The sequence below is a fragment of the Limulus polyphemus genome, unplaced genomic scaffold (assembly GCF_000517525.1).
Source record: "Limulus polyphemus unplaced genomic scaffold, Limulus_polyphemus-2.1.2 Scaffold3694, whole genome shotgun sequence".
NCBI classification, from domain to species: Eukaryota; Metazoa; Arthropoda; class Merostomata; order Xiphosura; family Limulidae; genus Limulus; species Limulus polyphemus.
In genome coordinates this window covers 1-6,349 of record NW_013669304.1, presented here as the reverse complement: position 1 = coordinate 6,349, position 6,349 = coordinate 1, and the positions used below count along the sequence as shown (strand labels likewise).

Here is a 6,349-nt window from a genome sequence, read left to right as displayed (position 1 = left end):
TGCTTCATTACCCATTCAACCCATCTCCAGCCATTATTAGTCTCAAAGTGGGTTCCTCGTCATCGAATAATCATTCTAGTTTTGCAAATATAACTTTGTATGTGACACTAGTTTAGTTTTGTGGCTTTAATCAGTATTTAACTCAAAAGTAATTTCATTTCATCCATAACACCAATAAACTATTTGTTATGGTTTAATAAATATAAACACATTTAACTCTTGTTTTCCTACTCTGTTCCATTACTTCTACACTGCTTTAATTTTAAACTATAACCAGTTGTAATTTAATCATCATATCTATTTCACTGATTCAAAGTTCCAAATTCAATAAATACACTCATCATCAGGATTTTAAAGAAGGTTAAAGATCAGATATGTTAGCTACTCTCATTTTTGGTAGGTCAATAAAGGGTGGGCAGTTGAGTTGCTGAGAACTGGAGAAATGCTAATGTTACTAGTATTTTTAAACGGGGTAATAATAATAGATGTCTTAGAAATTATAGACCAGTTAGTGTTACTTCTGAAATGGGAAAAATTCTAGTCTAAGAGTGTGGTAAAAAGGCTGTATAATTTCATCTAGTGAATTATGGTATCATAAAGGAAAATAAATATGGGTTCACTACCTGGATGAGGGAAGGTGGCAGACCAACATTTTGTTGAAATATACTATGTTCTCTACATAATGTTCATTATGTTTATAAATCATAGTTTATCAATTTACTATTTAAACTTTAATTACAGTAAATCAAGATAATGTACTTGGGTTATAGTAATTTGGATGAATCACGTTTGATATTCATAGCAACCTACTCAATAGTATGACGATATTTGAATTGGATCTTGGAAATGATGGATAAGTCATTCAAACCATTGAAGCAGTGCTCTATTACTAATAGATTTTAAGTGTTTTATAGACCCATTGATTATATGTCAAAATAAGTAATTCTCCTTTTATACAATTACTAATTAGTACTGATTTGGAGTACTGTGTACAAGAACGAATATTGACTTATTGGAAAGGGTTCATTTCCAGATATAAAGGGCTTATCTTACAGGGATATAGGTAACAATATTTTATTTTCTCTTCAGAAAAGAAGTTTACATAATTATCGGGGGGGGGGGGTTACTAGGAAAATAAACGTCTCCCATATCTTTGTGTTATATTCTGAAGATAAAACGATTTGGAAAAATAAGGTGACTGACTCATGGAATCAGTTGTCACGAGCAGTAGTGGAAGCTGATGCATTACAAGAATTTAACTGAAGAATTCCAGAGAAATAAAAGTGTGGACAATGGATTTGAAATTTCTGTTTTTGATCCCAGAGAGTTACTTGTATGTTATGTTAATAATTCTTTATGAGGAAACAACTTGAGTAAATGAAGGACTTATGAAATGTTTAGAATGGCTTTGGAACATTGCACAAACCCCCATTTCTGTGAAGCTATTTATATAGAAATGTTTACTATAACTCCAATTCTACTGTATATCTTAATAAAATTTGGTAAGCTTTTAGTAAACAATACAAATATGTTGCCCACAAAAATATCATAACTGTTAATTAAGTATTTCTACTTGTCTTTGAATTTACTAAGTAATTTTGACTAGTTTGAGTGCAAAGTGATTTTCATGTTAAGAATACTTTTTTCCATCTTCTGATAGTTTCATTTGCATAATCTCTAGAACCTCCAAAGTGAATATCAAGTTTTTCAGTAAAACTTTACAAGTTACCTCTTATTTTTCTCTACCTAAGACTAACTGTAGTGAAATCATCTGTAGAAAAAGATGAAAAACATGAAATAAAATCAAAAATACTTTTTCAGAATGATAAACTGCAACATTAAATTACAGTTATCTTATGAGCTTTATCTTTCTTACCTTTTCACAACTGCTTTAATTTAATTATCATAATGCTTTTTGAACCATGTATAACTACCCCAAAAGGCAATATATCACTCAACTGGAGTGTGGACTTTAGGATAAAGGAAGTTTAAGGTTATGCCAAGCAACATATCTATGTTACTTGTGTGTTATTCTTTTCATCAGTTTTCTTATCTAACCTAACAAGTTTTTAATATTTACACTCTAGATATCTCTGTTAAAAAAAATATAAGAAATAAAAAACAAGAGTTTACCTTAGCTTTATGCCAACCTGCAGTTAAGTTCCTGCTTTCCTAAGCCTATTTTTTGTGACTATGTTGGTTGTAACACAAATAATTCAGGTAGCTTTATAACTAACCAATAAATAGGTTAAAAATTTCATTCCTTCTCAGATCACTGTATTTGTCTGAACCCATTTAGCTCTGATGGCAAATCTATCAACTTTTACAGCTCAAACAAAACAAGTAACTTACATGGTGTGCAACTTGTTCTTTATATTAGTTATAAGCAATCCACTAGCAAATGTCAGGGAGAATAACTGAAATTTATTGAAAGACAGGATGTAATAACAGAAGGCGTGGTATGTGGGTTTTACTTTCTTGTTCATACCTCAGTAAAGCAAGATTGGAAGCTATAAGTTTATATTTTGGCCGAGCAATGTCTGTACTGTAATTGTGTAATTTGTGTGCCAAACTTGAAAGATCATGTAGGAGTTGAAAGAAAACCTAAAATGGGCAATTTGGGGCAAAGCAGTGTCACATGATGTAGAACAATGAAGATTGAGAATTTTCTTAAAAAGTTAAATATTTCCATTCAAAATTATGAAATTAAATCTTATGTACTATTAAAATTATAATTATAAACTACATTTTGATGCCAAGTTTATTGACTTGCATTGAATTAAATTTGAAATGCAACTATGTAAAAAAGTCATGACATTTACACTTAGCCCCCATAGTATTAATTAAATGCCATATTCAGGCACAAAATATGTTTGTCCATCTTTTACCTGCCAGTTTGAACTGATTACAAGTTGATTATAAATTGTTTATTTCCTTTCCTACTTTCAATTTATGTAAAGTTTAAATTTATATTTTATCCGAGAATCTCACTAATTAATATATTTTTTATTTTATACACATAACTTGACAAGTCATTTGATGACAAGCATATTTTTGAAAAAAAAAAGTTTTACCACATACACAGTCACTTTACAACATTACAGTGTTTAATTTAAAGTAATATTACTTAGGTCTAAACTATACTTGAAGTTGAAATGCAGACTTAAAATGGTGAAACATTATGGATTTGTTATGAGACTCAACACAGTATCTAACCTATATAAAAAGCCAATGTGTGTCAAGTTGCATCATACTTGATTTTTTAAAATAGGAGGAGCCATAAAAGACAAAATTAATTTATCCAGGTAGAATAGTTCAGTTACTGTCTAGTGCCTGCCATTAAAGTTTTAGTGATGGGGTGCAAGTGTGCCATGAAACCTTACAAGTGTAGTGAGTGTTGGTATAATAGGTTTAAAGTAAAGACATAGTGTGGTATCACCTAGCCTAGAGCCAAGTGCATAAAAGTTATTATAAAAGTAAAAATATCTATACAATTTTAAACTTAAATCGTTTCTGAATTAAGCTATTTTCTCTTATATCACTAATGTTTTTAATAAAAAACAAACCTCTTTAATCAATGGAGACTAAATTAAAAAATCAACAAATATTTTTCCAGTTTTGTTGTCTATATACAATTCATTTTATACTTTCAGTACATAGACTAACAACAAGATTAGGTTATACTTCTGTTGCTAAGCAACATGGCATAAAAGCCATTGTTGGAACGCAGTGTTACCAAAACGCACTGTCAGTGTTAATGTAACTGATTTTTTACCAATAATTATTCTATGAATATGCCACGAATTCATTTCATAAAAGATCTTAATTTTGATTGGCTCACAAATGAATTTACTGACGTTTGACTGCTTCGACTGCATTTTTTTTGGCTCTTAGTTGGACAAGATTGATTTCTCAAAATATATTTATTTCAGTCAGCTATGAAATGTGAGGTTAGGGTATGCTGTGGGGTGGGGGTAGTAGTACATTGCCCCGTCGTTTTTGATGGGCTATACGCTAGTATAGATTATAATGCGTCTTAACGATTTTACTTTGAAAAACCAAAATACACAAAATTTTAAAACTCTGCATTGTTTTAACGATGTCTTTCTTAACGCAAAATAATATTAGTTTATATCTTTAAACCTTACCTAATAATCTCCAATTCCACGAACCTTAAAATTAAAAACAGTTAGCACTAAATTGTACGACGTTCACGGTGACCGTATTGCCCACTTGCGGGAACCAACAAACCGTTTCTAACGGCTCATGTATCGCGACGGTTCTTCAGAGTCGTTCAGCATGGAAAATGTCACTAAATTATTTAGATATAAAAGTTACGAAAACACTGGCTATGAAAATACTTCCTAACTTCGTGGTTTTCCTCAAACATGCGGAATAAATAAATAACATGTATCTATTTTTACACACTCAATTAAGCCTCTCAATCAGAACATCCATAATCAGGGTGCGGCTCTCTTGCACAAAAGTTTGAAAACCCCGTAGTCAATAAATAAAATATATTTACGCATGAGCAAATACCATTAGTCATAAAAGCGGGAACTTTATGTCATTTTAAATGGAATTGTCAATTAACCTCAGTTCTATTTTTTTAATGTGTTGTTTTGGCGCAAATTACATAAACATAAAGTCTATCTGCGATCTGTCCACTTTGAGAATATTAATTAAGGATTTTAGAGTTTTAAATACTTAAACTACCCGATAAACTACTGTGGGGACTTTTAACGTTCCTCCCGTGGCACAGTTATAAACGTAAGGGCCTACCATACCAAAATTCATAGTTTGACCAATGTGTTAGGTACAGCACATATAATCAATTATACAAATTTGCGCTTGACAACAAACTAAACTTTCAGTATAACTTTCTATTCCGAAAATCAAACTTGCCTTTAATTTCGTTGTAAATAATACTGACACAGAACAGTCACCCCCCTCAAAACAAAAGTACGACATAAGAAGATAATACCATTCTCTATGAAGACAAGTTGATAAAATCTTATGAAAAATAACAGAATATGCACAAGCTCAACTACCTATTTTATTGGTTGGTTCAAGTCCTTGTACCCTAAGACTTCCTATCAAGCCTATTGGAGGCTTCTTGAAACGTTAACAACAGTAGATACCCCCCCCCCCCCTCATGAAATGTTGCTCAAGGGACGTATTGACGTTTAGTTGTGCCACTGTTCATAACTATTGTTTCGTAGGGTTTACATTTAATTAATTGTACGATGCTGGTATAAAAACTTGGCACGTCAAAAAGTGTATACAACAAAAAAAAAAATCGACGTATACCATTAAAACCAACTTCTACACTGAGACTGTTTTATTTGACGAAAGTCGCAACACAGATTGAGTATACATATTTTTTTAAATATTTTGTATTGTTACGTCTCCGTTCGTTAGTTAATTTTCCGTAAATTCGTTCCGACGAAACTTTAGCTACACAAGTCCTTTCTTAAATAAAACTGGTTTATTCTTTCTGAATACAACTCTACGATACACTTAATTTCAACAGTCGCTCTATAACAAACGCTATAATTCTCAATGAACGTCTCACGTGCCCAACAATATTCTCCCTGTCAGCATACATTCAATTACTCATCCTCCCGTCGCTTCGTGGCCGGTCTTATATATACAAGACTACACTATATATAGAAGGATCACGAGATTTAAGGAAAGGACGTGAATGTTCGAGAACGACGTGGCATGATACTAGTCACGTGACCTCGATGTCGTAGCAGTATGTTAGTTTTAGCGCAAAGATACACAAAAGGCGATGTGCGCTCTTTCCACTGCAGAGAATCAAGCCCCAGATTTTAAATCCAAAATTTACCGATGATCCACCAGGAGACTTTTTTTTTTAAAAGAAATAGATAACTATTATAAGTATTAGAAACATCAATTAATTTTTATTTCTGCTTCGTGCCTCCTGTTATCACTTACGAGAACTGTATGAGTAATATTAAATACTTATATAAGAGAAGCCAGAGGTTTATAGTTTTACAATTCCAAGCAGAAAAGTTGGTCACAGAAAACAAATTCCAGCACTATAATTATTCACGATAAAGAATGTGATACGATAGATATATGCGAAAATCTATAATGCCTATTTCTCAATAAATTAAATGTGCACTTCAAATTTATTTTACATGAATTTTTGTTCCAAAGCTATTCCTTAAATACTCGGATAAAACGATTATAAGCTTATTCACGTTTCAACCATTATTTCTCTAAGCATCATGGGTAATTATTATTGCAAAACAAACAAATAAATTAAAAAAAATAAAAAAACGACTGGTTTGCTTTGGGATCTTCATCTTAAAAATAATCA

General features: G+C 31.6%; 1 protein-coding gene across 1 annotated transcript in view; it reads right to left on the bottom strand.

Annotated features, from left to right (window-relative positions):
- LOC106469868 (guanine nucleotide-binding protein G(I)/G(S)/G(T) subunit beta-1) overlaps positions 1 to 4,488 on the bottom strand; it is a 73,389-nt gene extending 68,901 nt beyond the window's left edge. The window contains exon 1 of the mRNA XM_022398438.1: positions 4,148 to 4,488. The gene's annotated coding sequence lies outside the window, so the exon portion shown is untranslated. The remainder of the gene's footprint in view (positions 1 to 4,147) is intronic.
- Positions 4,489 to 6,349: the final 1,861 nt, after the last annotated feature.